Source organism: Oryx dammah, unplaced genomic scaffold, assembly GCF_014754425.2.
Source record: "Oryx dammah isolate SB20612 unplaced genomic scaffold, SCBI_Odam_1.1 HiC_scaffold_17, whole genome shotgun sequence".
NCBI classification, from domain to species: Eukaryota; Metazoa; Chordata; class Mammalia; order Artiodactyla; family Bovidae; genus Oryx; species Oryx dammah.
Genome location: NW_024070201.1, coordinates 32,117,572 through 32,136,702, shown reverse-complemented (window position 1 = coordinate 32,136,702; position 19,131 = coordinate 32,117,572). Strand labels below are relative to the sequence as shown.

General features: G+C 42.7%; 1 long non-coding RNA gene across 2 annotated transcripts in view; it reads left to right on the top strand.

Moving 5' to 3' along the window:
• LOC120876382 overlaps positions 1-19,131 on the top strand; it is a 155,566-nt gene that overhangs the window by 101,223 nt on the left and 35,212 nt on the right. For both annotated transcript variants that reach the window (XR_005724163.1, XR_005724162.1), the window contains exon 2: positions 1,421-1,572. This is a non-coding gene — a long non-coding RNA (uncharacterized LOC120876382). The remainder of the gene's footprint in view (positions 1-1,420; positions 1,573-19,131) is intronic.

The following is a 19,131-nucleotide window of genomic DNA, read 5'->3' as shown; positions in this document are numbered from 1 at the left end:
TCCTTACTCTGTTCTAGCAAATAAGGAGCATCCCAGCAGGCCCGCTGGCTGTTTCCTCTGCTTTTGATATAGTCATATAATGATGCAGTCTCTCCAGCAGGCTTGCTCTGCGTCTCCTGTCTGTGTCTCACCCAGCACACTGTCCTCATGATTGCCCAGTCGATCAGTATCAATACTCCTTCAGGGTGCAGCTTATTGCCCTGCACCAAGGAAGGTCTGGGAGTCCCCCCCATCCCCGTCTCTCCAGAGATTGAGCACAGTCTAAATGGGGGAAGGGCAAGGAAGTTGGGAGACTCGGGCCCTTAACTCCACCAGTGGCTTCTCTAGGGCACTGGATCCCTTTCTTGGGTGCACGATCCTCCGATTCTGTTTGCAGATAGAGTGGTATATTTGATTTCCTCCTTGCCTGCCAGGGTGGGGCTTCCCTGGTGGCTCGGATGGTTGAGTCTGCTTGCAATGCTGGAGACTTGGGTTCCATCCCTGGGTCAGGAAGAAGAAGGAATTCCCTGGAGAAGGGCATGGCAACCCACTCCAGTATTCTTGCCTGTAGAATCCCATGGACAGAGGAGCCTGGCGGGCTCCAGTCCCTGGGGTCGCAAAAGAGTCAGACAAGACTGAGCGGCTAATGCTTTCACATTCACCACTACTTGCCTGCCAGGGTAAGTGGGAACGAATGAGATGGAATCTCTCCAGAGAAAGACACTGAACATAACAGTCTGTTTCCATCAAGGTGGGGAGCAGGGAGTTGCCAGGACTCCAGTGTTGCCAGGAGTCAACACTGGTGCAAGTCCAGGAGCCTGGACCATCCTCCTCTCCTCAGATGGCAGACATCACACCCCTCTCCCCGGAAGAGCCCCGTGTGAATATCCGACTTCATGATCCGTTAGGGCTGGTGAGGGAATTGGGCATGAAACGGAGGCAAGTGGTGGCCAATCACCATGTCCACACAGAGCATAAACTGTGCAAGCTCATGACTCATGCCATACTCACCTGGACTGGAGACCCCCAGGCACTGGGAACTCTGTCTCCCCAGACTGTTTCTCTGGTCAATTATGGAGGACCCTGACCCTGCAGCTCACACTGGGGCTGTTACTTGTAGCTGGAACGGGTCTCCACAGCCCCAGGCAGGGGCACGCCCCTGGGGTGTGTGCACACCTCTCCCTGCTCCTCTGGGAGGCCCTGGCCCGGCTGGGTACCGCCTTGCCATGCCCCGCATCTTCCACAAGGGGGAGCCCCTGGAGGGCAGCGGAATTTGGGAAGCGCTGAAGTTTTCTCCTCCTGTCCTCTAGCTGATTTTCCCCGAACCCAACTGTTAGATTCCTTTGTTGTAATGTGGGGGCCTGAGCTGACACTTTTGGAGGCTGCGGGTGAGAACCACAGCTGATCTGCCATCTTTCCTGGTTTGTTGTTCTTTACCTAGCATCATCAGCTAAAGAGGAAAAGTAACAAAGAACTTGAGGACTTTCATGGCTCCCAGGCCCTGGATGGAGGCTGGCGGCGTCAGGCAGCTTCAGACAGAGAACCGTGGAAGCTGAGGGGCAGCCGGGATGCGCCTGGGGCTGCAAAGCCCAGGTAGGTACCTGGGAGGGGTTGACAGAGGGGTGCCCGGGGCCCAGAGCCCCTGAAGGTGGAAAAAGTGGACGGACTGGAGGGATGGAGGACGAGCAGTGCAGACAGGACCTGGGAGGTTGAGGGAGAGTGAGGGAGGAGCCCCAAAAGAGTGCAGAAGAAAAAGTGATGCAAAAGGGTGACCTTGGAGCCAGAGAGGGAGGGTTTGGGGGCTGACTCAGAGACTTTATTTGAAGTTGGTTCCAGCTCGGCTGCCCTAGAAACTTTATAGGACATCAGAGGCTGGGAGTTTGAGAGCAAAGGCTCAGTTGCACAAGAAATTTCAAAGTGAGTAGGTGTGCCTGGGAATCTCTCTAACCATTTGGGTTGTGTCATTGAGCCACACCTACTCCAGCTTTTCTACCTGAACCAGGAGGATTCCTCGCCTGATGGTGTGTTCAGGTTCTCTCCACCTGGAACCACTGTCTCGGGCTTTCTCTCCATGCTTCCAATGCCCACAGTTAATCTCGAGAATGACTAGGAGGCAAGTTCTCATTCTGCCACTTAGTGAGATTCACTTAAGCAAGGAAACCTCAGGGTCTTCATTTTCCTTGTCTATAAAGGGAGATAATAATATATTACTGATGAGCCTTATAGGATTTTTCTGAGGATTGAGTAAGTACGATAATGTGAATAAATGCTCTTAATAGATTATAATTGCTAGCTAAATAAAAGATGGCATTAATACTAATTAATCAGTGAATGTACCCTTCCTACTCTCAGTGGGGTGTTTTCCTACTGGGCTTTGAAAGAACCTGTGTGAGCATGTGTATGTGTGTCTAAGTGCATATGTGTATCTGTGTTTATGTATATCTTTGACAGATAAGTAGGAAACTTTGTGTTCTTTTGCTTCCAGCCACCTTCAAATGTTCCTTTTCGCGGCCTCAGCTGCATTTTTCTATTTTTCAAACACGCGGATAATGATTGATGGTGTCTGCTTGGCTCCCTGAACAAGTGATTTTTCTGTGTCCGGGACACTGTGCTGCCCAGGTCAATGTCATACCATGCCTTAGGCACCTGATCAGACCAAATACGCTTGGAGGAAGCAAATAAGAGGTTGTTTTTATAATCCCATCATCATATTCCCTGACAACGTTCTTTCTAGTCTGCCTGTTATTCCCAGAAGTGCCTCACATGGGAGGCTGGGTTCTGCATTCTGAGTCAGGCTGGTTCAAGCAACCTACGAAGGTTGCTGAGCTTGGCTTTGATACCTGTGGACACGTTCACTCTTTCCTGGGGTTTTCCAGATGGCTGTGGTGTACGAGGAAGGCAGTGTAGACCAGGACACATCCTTTGCTTTCACTGAGCCATCTCTTCCCCATCTGTCAGGTGGGGTCACTACTCACTCCCCTTCCTTCCTGTACCCCTTCGTGTAGGGACACCCAAGATAGATGTCAGGCACTCCTAAGATCATACCTGAGCCCCCGGAAAGTCTGTAATTCTACAGTGTGACCTCGTTATAAGGTATTACCATTGCTATTCTGCAGGTTTTTTTCACTAGGGATTTACCTGCCTTTCAACACTTAATTTTAAAAGCTATCTTTTCCTGGATGTTAATGTACTCTCCTCTTCATCTCCACCAACTGGCTGATGAGTCAAATATTTACAGAGATGCTAAGTGATACACTTACTTTCAAAAAACTGGTATCCGGTACAAATCAGATGTATACATGCACAATGTGTCCATAGACTGTATTTTTCTAAAACCACCAAACATATATATATATATTCCTTCTATTTTCAAGCATGTACTTACTCCCTTTTAAGTACAAAATATACACAAATATATATTTTAGCAAGAGACATACACCGACATTGATGCAACATACTTAACTTAGCAGATTTAATGGGCAAGAGGAATGAACAGAAACCCTATCAAGCATTCCAGCTCCTTTAGAGTCCCAAAGTGACCGCAATACACAATTCACGTGGTTAAAAAAATCATGGATCAATTTCTGCCCTGTTCCTAGTAATGAATATCAATATCTTGCCTCTTCCAGACAGACTCTCAGCAGCTTCAGGTAATTTTAAATGTTTTTTTTTTTAAAATACATTTGCAAAGTCAATTATTTTGAATCTCATTTGAAGCAATTAAAAAACATCCTGACATTTTAGGTGATATTTTTTCCCAAGTAAAATAATTATAAATAATACTAATTATGAGCAAATCATTCAGTTACTCTCAGCCTAGTTCAACCTTTAGGTTAATAAACCAATCCATTAAAATTCATCTTGCTCAAAGGACCAATTTGTTAAAAAAAATGTAGCAACCTTTCACCACAAGTATGATTGATATTTTCTTTAACAATAATCAGAGCTGTCTTTCCCAGAAGAGAGTGTGGTCAAAAGTGGTAGGTGTAGAAAGCTAGGGTTCCTTTATGCCTGGTCTCAGTAATATTTCTTGTGCTAAGTCACTTCAGTTGTGTCCTACCCTATGCAACTCCAAGGAGGGTGGCCCACCAGGCTCTTCTGTCCATGGGATTCTTCAAGCAGGAATATTGGAATGGGTTGCCATGCCCTCCTCCAAAGGATCTTCCCAACTCAGGGACCGAACTTACATCTCTTATGTCTCCCGCATTGGCAGGTAGGTTCTTTACCACTAGCACCACCTGGGAATCCCTAATATTTCTCAGTTAGGTACAAAATGATGTTGATGAAGATGGTAACGGGAATACACAAAACTAAAACTCTGATTTCAAAAAGTACTGAAAGAGATGTAAGTCTCAGGACAGTTGCTCACAAAAACTGACAGTATCGTTCTTAGCACTGGGAAAGATTTTAGCCCCTTTGTCTACCTCTGGTATTCCATTTCCTTCAAGGATGTAGGCCTGGGATTTGCGAATGTGGCCCATCAGCCAAATCCAGTCCACCACCTGTTTTTGAGATAAAGTTTTATTGGAATAAAGCACATCCTTTCATTTGCATATTATCCATGGTTGCTTTCCTGCTATAAACTCAGAATTGAACAGTTGCAGTAGATGCCATATGGCCCACAAAGCCTAAAATATTTATTTGGCCCTTTACAGAAGAAGTTTGCTGACTCCAGGTGCAGAATGATGAAAAAAAAAAAGTTATCTTTGAATGTACACCAACAAGTAATATTGAAGCAGCGTTTTACAGTTTATAAAGTCTGACAGCATTATTTTGCAACTTAACGGATGAGACATTGCAGACTTTTCTGCGGTCATCCAGCCATTATGTGGTGTGGGTAGGACTTGGCCTCTGCCCTCACGGCAGCCTGGAGGGAAGCGGTCCATGGAGGTGGCTCTCAGGCTGAAGTGATGGCTGTGCATCTCTTTCATCTGCCCAGAAGTGCTTGCTGCTAAGATAGTTGAGGAAGCAAAATTCTTCACATTCTGTTCCCTCTTTATCTGACCTTGACCTGGGTGACTTTAACCTTGTTCCAATTCTGTCCCTCTTCTCATAATCAGAATGGGGAAAATGTGAAAGTATCAGTCGCTTAGTTGTGTCCAACGCTTTGCAACCCCATGGATCATAGCCCGCCAGGCTCCTCTGTCCAGAATGGTACCAAAAAACAAAACGGAGAGGAAAGTGCTTTGCAGTCAAACAAAGCTAAGCTTTATTGTGTCAACTCTCGCTTATCCACACTGAAGGAATGTGTCTGCCCTGAAATTGGCACTTGGGGTTCTGATATTCTGAAACAGCCAGGAACAGCAGTCTTGGTGGAATATGCTATCTTTTGTAAAGTTTGCTTTTTGAAATGGCAGATACCTCTCAATTATTTTTTTCTTTTCCTTGGTTTATGGTCAAAATTATATTTTCTCCCACGAGCTTGTTCTGTCTACTAGCAAGGTGGACCACAGGTGCTGGGAATGGGAGGCAGGAAGGCTGGGATCTTGCCTTTGAGATCTGTGGATCTAAAATAAGTTCTTTGCAGAGACCAAAGATTTTCTTAATCTTATATTTTCTTGGAAAGGAGATAAGGATAAAGCAAGAGAGATGAAAGTAAAAAAATTCCAAGTCAAACCTTTCCTGAAGATTCTGAGTCAAAGATAAGGATTTTTTTGGGGGGAGGGGTCTTGGATTTTTTTTTTAATTGGAGGATAATTGCTTTATAGTGTTGTGTTGGTTTCTGCCATACAACAAGATGGATCAGCCATAAGTATACATATGTCCCCTCCCTCTTGAGCCTCTCTCCTGCCCCTTACCCCATCCCACCCCTCTAGATTATTACAGAGCACCAGGTTGAGCTCCCTGTGTAATACGTCTCACAAGCTATCTATTTTACTTATGGTAATGTATATTTCAGTGCTACTCTCTCAATTTGTCCCACCTTCTCCTTCCCCTGATGTGTCCAGAAGTCTGTTCTCTATGTTCCAGAACCCTGCTAATAGCTTCATCAGTACCATATGTCTAGATTCCATATATATTTTATTATATGATATTTGTTTTTCTCTTTCTGACTTACTGCACTTTGTGTAACAAGGCTGTAGGTTCATTCACCGCAGTAAGATTGACTCAAATTCATCCCTTTTTATGGCCGAGTAATATTCCATTGTATATATGTACTGCAGCTTCTTTATCCATTCAACTGTCAACGGACATCTAGGTGGCTTCCATGTCCTAGCTATTGTAAATAGTGCTGTGATGAACATTGGGGTATATGTGCCTTTTCCAATTATGATTTTCTCAGGGTATATGCCCAGTAGTGGGATTGCTGAATCATATGGTAGTTTTATTTCTAGTTTTTTAAAAGAAATCTCCATACGGTTCTCCATAGTGGGTGCATCAATTTACATTCCCATCAACTGTAAAAGATGGTTCCCTTTTTTGCACATCCTCTCCAGCATTTATTGGTTGTAGATTTTTTTGTGATGGCCATTCTGACTGGTGTGAGGTGATACCTCATTGTATTTTTGATTTGTATTTCTCTAATAATGAAATTAGATGGGGAAACAGTGTCAGATTTTATTTTTGGGGGCTCCAAAATCACTGCAGATGGTGATTGCAGCCATGAAATTAAAAGACGCTTACTCCTTAGGAGGAAAGTTATGACCAACCTAGATAGCATATTAAAAAGCAGAGACATTACTTTGCCAACAAAGGTCTGTCTAGTCAAGGCTATGGTTTTTCTAGTGGTCATGTATGGATGTGAGAGTTGGACTATAAAGAAAGCTGAGCACCGAAGAATCGATGCTTTTGAACTGTGGTGTTGGAGAAGACTCTTGAGAGTCCCTTGGACTGCAAGGAGATCCAACCAGTCCATTCTAAAGGAGATCAGTCCTGGGTGTTCACTGATGCTAAAGCTGAAACTTCAATACTGTGAAGAGTTGACTCATTGGAAAAGACTCTGATGCTGGGAGGGATTGGGGGCAGGAGGAGAAAGGGATGACAAAGGATGAGATGGCCAGATGGCATCACCGACTCAATGGACGTGAGTTTGGGTGAACTCCGGGAGTTGGTGATGGACAGGGAGGCCTGGCGTGCTGCGATTCATGGGGTTGCAAAGAGTCGGACACGACTGAGCGACTGAACTGAGCTGAATAATGAAGGATGCTGAACATTTTTCATGTGTTTGTTGACCATCTGTATTCTTTGGAGAAATGTCTATTAGGTCTTCTGCCAATTTTTTGATTGGGTTGTTTGTTTTTCTGATATTGAAAAGATAAGGATTTAAACAATTGATCTAATTCAGCTTTTCTGCTCAACAGTGTTTATTTGGAGTGTCCTCTCTGGCAGGCACCACTAGGAGTTAAAAGAGTATCACATGGACTAAGATTCAGATATTCTTCAGGAAATGATTTGTTAGAGAAATGAACCCACACGTATGTGTCTATACAGTAAGCCTCCTACATAGGAACCTTTAAGTTCGTGAACTTTCAAAGGTGCAAATGTGCATTCTCATGTCTAATCATGTAAGAGTTCACATTTCTGATTTACACTGTCACATACGTGCATCCTCTATAAGCAGTTGTGCTCTTGTGTATTTTACCATGCAGCAGTGTATAGAGTATAGCAGTACAGCATCTTTATTTCAAGCCCAGCATGTCCAAAAGCAAATAGAAAAGAAACACTGATGTAGCTGGTACTACTAAGAGGAGCCAACTATTGTACTGTACTTTCCAAGATACTGTACTACAAGATTAAAAATGTTTATTTTTCATGTGTTCATTTGTTTTTTATACATTATTTGTGTATTGCAGTACGGTACTATATAGCCAGTTGTGTTAGTTGGGTACCTAGGCTAACTTTGTTGGACCTATGAACAAATTGGACTTATGAACATGCTCTTGGAATGGAACTCATTTGTATGTAGGGGACTTACTGTAATTAAGGCAAAGGGAGCAGAGATAAAATCTGCCCATGCTCAAGAAGACATTGTCTTCCTTATTGAGTAATCACTGATGATATTGTGGAGGAAGTGGCGTTTGGTGAGACTTAAAGAGTATGTTCGTTTTAGACATTTGGAAAAGGTAGGTGTTGGGCATGCTAGGAAGAAACAAAGGGAGCTAAGTCATAGAACAAAGTATAGCATTTGTGCATAATCAGAAAGTCTTTCGTCCTGTTTGGAGCATATGATTATGTGGGTGTCCAGGAAGGTATGCCAGGTAGAATAGGTCAGAGTCAGAATCTAAAGGGAGTTACAGATTGAAAAATTTGGTCTCTATTCTACAGATGATGAGAGCCATCACATATTTTTCTGCAGGAGAATTACATGGTCATACCTGTGATTTATTGAAAAAGAGTAACAGATGTTTGAAAAGAACTTGCATGGAAGGTCATCAGTTAGCAGCTAGAGCAGTGATCCAGGCAAGGTGAATAACATAACTCCTTTGTTTTGTGCTATATTTGCAGGAATGCTCCTCTACAACCTGGCTGTCATAGGTTACAGCACTGGCTGAGGGCTTTCCAAAGACATTTATTTAATGGCATGCCAGTGGCATTTACTCATAAAACCAAAAAGCCATTGGGGCCAGAAATAGGGGTTTTGGTTACTTCCCCAGACAGGATGCAGTTGGGGTGATTATACATGTGATTCATCGAGGTCGGGAAACAAGTCCTCCACAAACAAATACCCCTCCCCTCCAAGCCCAGTGACTCACGGCTTCTTCACTCTGGAAAGCTCTGGAGTCCAGGCAGAATGTGAGGTATGATGTTAAATCATAAATCTTTGGTGTTCATTGTTACAAGAGAAACATTTTTATTCATTCTTTTCGCTCATTGAAGCAATAAATATTGAGTGAACTCTTACTGTTTTAGACACAAAGACATGAAGTTATAAAACATAGTTCCTGCCATAAAATATTTTCCAGTTTAGCTAGGAAAACAGGTGTAACATGTGTGTTATCATAGAGAGATACAAACAGTACCAAAAGGTCAGAGGAAAGACCCATAACTGCTCTGGGAAAGGAGGAGCAGCATTGGGATTGGGTCCTGCCCTGTTCATCATTCATTCATGCATTCATTCAGCAAATGAATTATTGAGGACTTACTGTATGCCAGTATTCTTGCCTGGAGAATCCCATGGGCAGAGGAAGCCTGGCAGGCTGCAGTCCATGGAGTCACAAAGTATCGGATACAACTGAGTGACACACACATATGCCAAGCATTGTTATGAGCATGAGATTTCATGCTTTTGCAGTGCTTACTTTCCAGCAAGACAACTCAGATGTTAAGTAGAGCTGGAAGCCAAACACATTGCTGTCCTCAGGGAATTTACTTATAGAGGAACATTACGGGCTTCCCTGGTGGCTCAGTGGTAGAAAATTCACCTGCCAGTTCAGAAGATGCAGGAGACACGGGTTTGATCTGTAGGTCGGGAAGATCCCCTGGAGAAGCAAAAGGCAACCCACACTAGTAATCTTGCCTGGGAAATCCCATGGACAGAGGAGCCTGGCGGGCTACAGTCCATGGTGCGCCAAGAGAGTCGGGCATGACACCTAAGCAACAGCAGCAGCAGCAGCCAAAGGAACATTACGGGGCCGGGGGGAGTTGCACTGCATTCAGAGAAAGAACATAGTGAAAACGAAGCATGGATCCTACCCTACTATTAAAGAATAGAGAGAGAATGCTCAGGTTTAGGAGTACCCAGTGTGACAAGAGTGCTTATTTATAGACCTGAAACGGGATGCACAAGTCGCCCTGGTATTCTTTGGCTGGAGTTAACAGAAAATGGAGACTCTTCTCACATGGAGACTCGTGCTATTGAGTCCCCAGACTTTCTGATTTTGCAGTGCCTATTGGGCAACTGGGGTCATTGTTTTCAGGGATCCGAGTTCTGTGGTTTGAACTCACAGATGATTTTTCTGTACCTCTGACTGTCCTGCAGTAGCTCAGTGCCATGAATATTAAAACTGAAGACACTGGCTGCCTCCTTGCTTAAATATCCAGGTCAAATTCTGTCACAGCCAACTCTGGCTTGGAGGTCACGCTTGATTCTCATTTTATCAGGTTGTCTAAAATAACCCGGCCATGAGGTGGTTATTGTTATGGTACTCATTGGAATGGGATTTGACCTATATAAGGGAAAGAACGAGGACAGAAATAGCTCTTCAGCCCATCACAGACCTGGAGAAATCCAGTATAAGCAGCTGCAGAATCACAGAGTTGGAAGAGACTCAAGGTGACTTAGGTGTTATTGGCATCTGCCTCCAGGCAGGTATATGCCTGTCTGGAAATTTAATATAAATTCTAGAAGTCATTATTTTAACAATACATAAGAATCTGCCCGTCCTGAATAGTATAGTTCCCTTCAGGGCAGTGATACTGCCTAGCCTCAGGCAAAATATCTTTGAACCTCCTGGTCTACACTAGACCTCAGAACCTATAGCATATTCTTTTGAATATACTTAGAAAGAGGAAATGGTTGTCTTTGGAGGCTATTTCGCATTTTCTACAAACCAAGTGCTGTATCCAGTTGGTCCAGCAGAATGATAACATTTTTGATTGAAAATGAATTTCAATGCAGCTGTGAAATGATGAGGTGACATTTTTATTTGGCTCATAACTAGTTCAAAGGAGATTTACCAGCACTTGCAAAAGTAACAAGTACATATTCTCCCAGATGGCTAATTTGTGGGTCTGTGAGCTCTGGTTAGCTGTACAATTCCTCATTCTACTTGGTGAACTGCTTGAGGTCACGGAGTGCGCCTTGTCTCAAAATACCCATCTACCGCAAGGGCAGGTGCATGCCAGGGGCTATTTATATAATTAAACAAAATTTATATTTATAGCATTAATTATATCCTATAATTAGAGTTAATTATATTAGAATTATTTATATATTCTATTTAACTTATACGTGTAGAATTTAACAATAATGGCATCAGTTTACAGTCGTGTCATGAACTCTTTGTCCGTTTTGATATTTTCACCAAATATGAACCCTGTGATCACTTCTTACCTTGAGGCTAATTGCCCAGCCTGTGGCAACAAGGCAGCAGTCTGTGTGGATGTGACACTGCTCTGGGAGAGAATTCAGCCTCTGCGTTGAGCTGGATGGCTGACTTTGGGAAAAGTGCGCGAGCCTGTGTCCCCATCTTTAAATAAAGAGGTTGAACTCGATGCTGGGAAAAGGCCCATCTGAGAAACGAAATATCAAGGAGCTACTTGGCCCCTAACTCTGTGCATGTTATGGGCTATTTTCTTAAGGTCTTGGTGTCGATCCAGACTCTTGTATTTGCAGGAGACAGAAACCCGGCTCAAACCTCAGCCAGGGCAAGGGTCTATCAAACTCCAGAAATAACCCGAGTCAGGGATTCAAACCCTTTCCAGACACCCTTCCTCCAACTTGTCCTTGACTTCTCTCTCCAGTCAGCTCTGTTCTCTCAAATCTGCTTCCTCGGTGAGCCTGAAGAAATTTGCAAAATCTCTGGGAAGTCCTCTGGGCCGGGGGAACAAGCTGATGTGCCTGGCAGCTGCTAGTCCAACCACGAGGTTGGTTGGAGAGAAGGGCAGCTCCCCCAGAGAAGGGGCTGCTCTACAGCCCCAAACTGGAGCCCCGGGAAAGCCTGCCATCCTGTTTGTCATCCATGTTCCTCTCAGCTCCACACGTATTGGCTGGGCCCCTTCTGCTCTTCTTGAAGCTTCTGCCCAGCTTCATTGTCTCTGAGGCTAACTGTCTGGCTGGCAACATCCCTCCCTATCTCTGTTCTCAGAGTGCCTTGAACCCATCTATACCTCGAAAGGACTGTACTTTCAGGGATCCCTGAAGAATGTCCCCTCCCTCTAGACTGTACAACCACGTTCAATCCTGTGCAACAGAACCCAGCACAGACCTGGGATAGGCCCGGGTCTATATGACTCCTCATGTTGCCTGCTGTGGTCTGTTGATAGGTTTCTCTTCCCCAAGAGACTGGGAGCTCCTCAAAGGCCCCAACTGCCTTGATTGGTTTTGTGTTACTTTAATTACTAGATTATTTATTTATTAGTGATTGACAGCCTACTGTGTAGTAGGTTCTGGAAGGTCAAAAGAGAAGGAACCCAAGATCACTGTTCTCAACATGACCAAGGTCAAGTGGGAAACGTACGATAAACAGGCACTTGGAGTATAGTGAGGTGGTGTGAGTCCTCCACGGATGTCCACACTGCTCTGTAGGAGCACAGGGCACGCAGGGGAGGCTCCTTCCTAAGTGAGGACGGGGGTGGGGAAGGCCAGGGAGAGTTTCCGAGAGGTAGAAAGGGCCTATCCCGGGTCTGTGCTGGGTTCTGTTGCATAGGATTGAACGTGGTTGTACAGTCTAGAGGGAGGGGACATTCTACAGGGATCCCTGAAAGTACAGTGTAATCACAGGCTTATGTTTGAGTGGGACAGATAAGGCAGACATACACAAATTATTGAAAAATTGGACAGTTTCCAATGAAGTACTAATTTTATTTTTGCACAAGGAGTATAGAAAAAAATGAGATTATCATGGAGTTATAAGAGTCATCCTTCAGGACTGCTGGGTCTGGAAGATCCCCTGGAGAAGGACTCCTGGGCCGTGGCTCAGACAGTAAAGAATCCACCTGGAATGTGGGAGACCTGGGTTTGATCCTTGGTTGGGAAGATCCCCTAGAGGGAGGCATGGCAACCCACTCCAGTATTCTTGCCTGGAGAATCCCTATGGACAGAGAAGCCTGGCAGGCTACAGTCCACGGGCTCACAAAGAGTCGGACATGACTGAGTGACTAACACTTCCGCTTTCAGGACACGTGAGCACTGCGTCACTTCATCGGGAGTTGACAGTGCTAAATCTGAAATCAGAGAGGCTGGGTTTCAGTCTCACTCTGCCAGCTATGAGTTTGGTGGTAATATCTCAAATCTCTAATTTCTATATCACAAAGTGAAAATGCTAAGATTCATCTCTCAGAGTTATACTGAGGATAAAATCAGACACACAAATAAAAGTACTTCATAAACCATAAAGCACAGTGCAAACTTGCTATTTTTTCAATCTGTTTTTTGTTACAACAGAGAGTTCTTAATTGACAAGAATATTTGGAAATATGAAAAATGAATAAATACACTTACGTGGAAAGATACAATATTCACATTGAGAGTTATGTTAATTTTACTTGCTGGCTAAACATTGTGGTTAGTGCCATTGCAAAATGAATCACATGTCAATGAGTTGACTGACATTTCCAACATTTCTGACTCTGAGGATAGGGCAGTCTGACTCAGCTGGCCATGTGATAGAGTAGGAATTAAGTCATTTGGATGTAGTGATTGTAAAGTGTTCTCTCTACCAAGTGAGCTATATTCCTGTAGACAGAAGGTTTACCTAGGGACCCCTTCTAACTGTATTTCTCTAAGAGATGAAACCTTCCCTTCGGTGCCTGTGTTTCCTCCTCTTTCAGTCACCATAAATAATGATGGCATTTTAAGAAGTTATACTCATCTAGAAGATCTGAAAGAGCGTGATCCACTATATGCTGGGTGAATCTATCTTAGGGTCTGAAGGCAGGGAAGTACAGCCAGTAGGTACAGAACAGATTCCACTAAAGGAATCTGCACTTGGAGTCTTTGAGTATATGTCAGAGACTGGGATGAAACACTAAATTTTAGTTGTCTAGCGGTTTAGGCATACCTCTGTCTCTCTCTGAGTCGCTTAGTTGTGTCCGAATCTTTGCACCTCCATGGACTGTGGCCCGCTCAGCTCCTCTGTCCATGGGATTCTCTAGGCAAGAATACTGGAGTGGTTTGCCATTTCCTTTTCCAGGGGATCTTCCTGACCCAGCGATCGAACCAGGGTCTCCTGCATTGCAGGCAGATTCTTTACCAAATCTTTCACTCCATGTGCTCCTTCAGTTTTCCAGAGCTCTTAGCCGCCACAGCATGGAAAGAAATCCCTGCCTTGTGTCCCAAGTTCACCACCAAGGCCAACCCTGATCTGATGATTGTAGGAGAGAGTAATTCTAATGCTCCTTCATGTTGCTGTGAGGGTGGCCCTGAAAATCATGGAACGAGGCATTAGAGACTGTCACTTCAGTGATGAACCCAGAGACCATGAAAGTAAAGACTCGTCACTCCCAGGCATAAGGTCAAAGTCATGGACAACGGGTAGTTTTCTTTCTCCACCTTCTATTCACCTTCTAACCTCGCCTTTCTAAAACTTGGACTTTCCTGGTGGTTCAGATGGTAGAGCATATAATGCGGGAGACCCAGGTTCAACCCCTGGATTGGGAAGATCCTCTGGAGAAGGAAATGGCAACCCACTCCAGTACTCTTGCCTGGAAAATCCCATGGATGGAGGAGCATGGTAGGCTACAGTCCATAGGGCCGCAAAGAGTCGGACACAACTGAGCGACTTCACTTTCTTTCTTTCTAAAACTACATAAGGAAAGAGTACGTGGCTCTTTTTGGAATACTAGACCTATGAGATAGGATTACAAGTTCCACAAAATAAAAGGGTATTCTAAGGTCAAATCAGTTTGAGAAATTCTGAGTATGTCCCCATTGAAGATACAGAATATATATGCCTGTATCTAAGGCTGCAACAAAATATTGAACTCAGCTTTCCCAAAGTTATTTGACTGTAGAACTGTTTTATTTAGTAATATTCATTAGCATCTTGTATACTTCTTGTTCCTCTTTAGTACAGTTTGGAAAATGCTATTCTCAGAGAAGCTTCAGTGAATCTTCCAGTTAAAGGCTGAAGTCTATGTCTTAGATTGGAGAAAAGTTGAATAGAGCTTAGATACAGCTTTGTCAATAGGGAATACTTGCTACCATTCCAAAGATTCTTTTCAACAGCGGTTTGCAGGGAGGGGAGCTGAAACCAGCAATTGGCATTCTAGTCCCTTCATCCAGTAAAACTTATTTCCAAGATTAATCCAGAAAACAAATTTTTCTTCTTTTGTGTTAGACTGGATAGATCTTGTGGAAGATCCCTTGAAAATATTGAAATTGACTTTCTTCCCTCCCCTCTGCCCTTCTGTCTTTTTTTTTTTTTTTGTAGAGAATATGAATGGGTTTGATTTATAACTATTATGGCTAGTGTTTGATGGAACCCTATGGAAACCTATTTGGCAAGGGAAAGAGTAATAACGTAGTTTTAGTTATAATCACAGAAAACTCCTTTTCTGTCCTTCAGTCTTTCCATTGTTCTCTGATCATAAGCCATATCTTTAATGAAACCTTTTTACTAAGTGCTAAGGTTGTGTTTTGTCTCCATAGGCTCCCCAAAGTATCTTTTCTTTCTATCGACAAAACAGGAAGATAATGGAGAAGGGATCAACTCCATCATCATGTGCTTCATTTTATTCCTCTTCTCTCCTTTCATTGATTGACTTTCTCCTCCTATCACTGCTTTCCCTGCACGGGTTCAGAATTTATTTAGTTTATAGGATATCATTTCACCTCTGCTTTGTAACTGACCTTAGTCCATTCATATATGTATTTTCTCTGCCAACTAGAATTTAAAGTTTATTGAAGGTAAGTACAATACGTTTATATCTTTCACAATATCTTCAGAGTCTCATATGTAGTGCTCTGTACATATGAATTGATTTAAAAATACTTTACGTGGAGCTGAGTGTGAGTGAGGATAGCAGCTCCTCTTTTGGGCTTACTATCTCTGTGTCTAGAACATAAACGGTGGAGCCCACGTGCCTGCTAAGTCACTTTAGTCACGTCTGATTCTTTGCTACCCTATGTACTATGGCCCACCAGGCTTCTCTGCCCATTGGATTTTTCAAGCAAGAATACTGGAGTGGGTTGCTGTTTCCTTCTCCAGGGGCTCTTCCTGGCCCAGGGATTGAACCCACGTCTCCTGCCTTGGCAGGCAGATTCTTTACTACTGAGTCACTTGGGAAGTCCCTTTTCTCTCTTAAATGGCACCAAAGTCTTCTGAAGAAAGGGCTTTTTTTATGAGGGTGGGTAGAGATCATGAACATCTGGATTAAAAAGAATTTACATTCTGAAAGTGTGGTGAGTTGGAGATATTTTTTATTGAACATAGCCATTTTGTGATTTGATTTCCCCAGGATATGAATCAGAGAGAAAAAACTGAAGTCTTGTCCCAAAAAAAGACAGGGAGGGCAGCAAAGGATTTTTCACTGGTAAGGCAGTTTATACACTTGTCCTTTTTGTAGTGAGTCACGGTCTGTGATACATTTCATAGCGATGTCTATGAGTTTCCAAATCTGGAAGAAGACAGATCAGCCAAATAAGGGAGATGGAAGAAAACAGACTGTTAATCCACCTAGTTACCATTCACAGAGCATTAGAAGTGGAACTCCAAAAAAAAAAAAGGCTATTCCAGCACCCCACTTTTAGTCACATCTTTAAACCCATTGAGAAAGAATTAGCTAATCACTTCCAAAATATCTTAAATAGAGCAGCAAAGGAATTCAATAGCTAGCTCCAGGGTTCCAGAAAAGTTCTCTCTTCCTAATCTCTCCTCCAAAACCTCCCCTCCTTTTTTTCTCCCCTCTTTTTTTTTTTTTTTGCTATAATTCAAAGCTAAATCTTCTTTTTTATGTTTCATATTGTCTAGCTGAAATTCATCTTAAAATGAGATTGTAAACTTTTTTGAAGGTAACTATCACTTAACTCCTTAGTGTTTTTATTTTTCTATTTAAGCAATTTTAACTCATTTTAAAAAATTGTCTTACGTCTAATTTTTTCCCTCCTTTGTGTCATTTTGGGTTACTGTTCTCAGGGTGTTCCTCAGATATTCTAATACTAGAATTAAAAGTGCCAACACTTTGTTATATCTGCTTGGGTACCCCCAGGACCTAGTGCCACTCAGAGTATATCACAACTGCTTGAATAAATATTGAATGAATGCATAAATATGGCCTCATATTTGTGTAGCTTCTAATATTTTATGGAAAGCTTTAAGTTCCTCAAAAATTATCTGAGGTTCTCTTATTTTCATTCCCCATCACCACCCCCCCACCACACACAAAAATCTTCCTTTTAGTTATAAAGCCAGTCAGAGGTAAAATGGAGACCTGAACTTAGGTCTCCAAGTCTCAGTCACATGAGCTGACCTGAACATTTTCTAGAGCAGGGCTGGTAGTGTTTTGAAAAATATAGACCCCCAAACTCAACCTTATCCTCAGATAATGAAGCATGTAATGGAAGGAGAATACCACTTCTAACATGTCTTTGTTTGAAGGTGTATCTGAGCATCATGTTATTTTTTCATTGTAAAATGTGATTTCTTCATAGATAGCTTTCCATCTTCTCTGACCCAGAACTCCAATTCCCACTGCCTTTCTGCAAGCTTATCATTTTTTTTTTCCGACATAGTATGTCCCTATTTTGTTCTGGGCATGAACTATTAATGGGACAGGACAGGGGACTTTTAAACCCTTCATCAAGATGTACATGGTGCCTTGGTTGAATGGTGTGTGGTTGCTTAAGGGTGTTGGGACACCTCATGATTCAGCCCCTTGCTGGTCCAAGATTTCTCTAGTGTTGACATAAACCATCTTTACCATTCCATTCACTTCGCTAGAACAAACAAAGCGAAAGTTGCTCAGTCGTGTCCCACTCTTTGCAACCCCATTGACTATACAGTGCATGGGATTCTCCAGGCCAGAATACTGGAGTGGATTGCCATTCCCTTCTCCAGGGGATCTTCCCAACCCAAGGATTGAACCCAGGTCTCCCACATTGCAGGCGGATTCTTTACCAGCTGAGCCACCAGGGAAGCCCAGAACTTACAAAGGTGGGTATTAAATGATCAAAGAGACAGGGTTTCTTGAATTGAGCTCTTTAATGGCAGGGACTATGTCGGAAATTTTTATATTGCCTTCCCCTTATCCATGGTCTGGCACAGAGCAAGTACTTAACATGCATTTCTTATATTTAATTGGCATCTGTAAGAAAATCCAGACATCTAAGACTTGGTCTTGACTTTGTCCAAAACAGTGTGCCCTTGGATAGGTCACTGAGCTTTGTTATGTCATCCAGAAAAATGGGATATGTATCTACTTTTAAAGAACTAATGAGAATGTGAGAGTTACAGGAACTTGGACTTTACAGAATATTGGTTTTGGATTGCACAGACCAGGCAGGGTTCTGTTCTTTAAATAAATACAAACTGGTGGTCTCTGTGTCATAATCCTCTATCAAGCAAATGATCAAAGCAAAAGGACTCTTGGTGACCTACTTGTGGATTAATATTTGTAATTAGTATGTCATTTTTGACAAATTTCTGCAACCCTCAATATCTATTTTTTCCTTTAATTCACATTCCGTTGCGGTCGTCTTTATTGTTGAAATGGAATTGTCAACTTGAAGCTAATTTGAAAAATGGTTTGCTGCAATCTGGGTTCATAAATCTTAACAGGAAGAGCTAAGAGCCAAGTAGCTCAGAGCATTGTGAAATCATTAAATTAGGCTCCTGGAATATGTGAGTATTCTACTTTCTTGTTAATCTGAAGCAGAATGCCCAGAAAGAGTATTTCATAAATGTTAGTGTTGGGTGCTGGATGACCTAGGAGTGTGTTGCATTTATCAATGAAGGAAATCTGTATTCTAATGTTGACTTGTTTTTTTAAAAAATATCTTTGTAAACTTGAAAGTGAACAATTATGATGTCTCTCATTTTGTTTCCTCCATGTTTCTTAAACCAAAGCTTTCCATAAATGTCTAAAGTAGACATTATAGTTATCTGGAGGAGTTGTTAATTCACAGGTAGTTGGGCACTGTCATCAAAGTTTCTGACAGAGTAGATTTGAGGTGGGATGGGTCTCAAGAATTTGCGATTCTAACAAGTTTCCTGGTGTTGCTAATGCTGCAGGTCCAAGGACCTCACACTGAACTTGCTGTGTTTCCTGATCTCCCTTATGATTCTCAAGGGTGGTATAAACAAATACTCATGCATTGCTCCTCTTTATTGAGACTGCTTTAATAAAATGGAACTAGATAGCTATCAATGGCACAAACCCTAGGTGGACATCCATGGGTCAGAGTGTCTGAATAGAACTATGGTTAACTTACAGCCAGATTTTTTTTTTTTTTAAGTTAAACTTCGAGTTCCTTCATGGCTTTTTAGAACACACTGTTGTGGTCTTTTCCAAATTCCTTCTTGAGTCCTCTGAAAATAGATTACCTGAATCTTT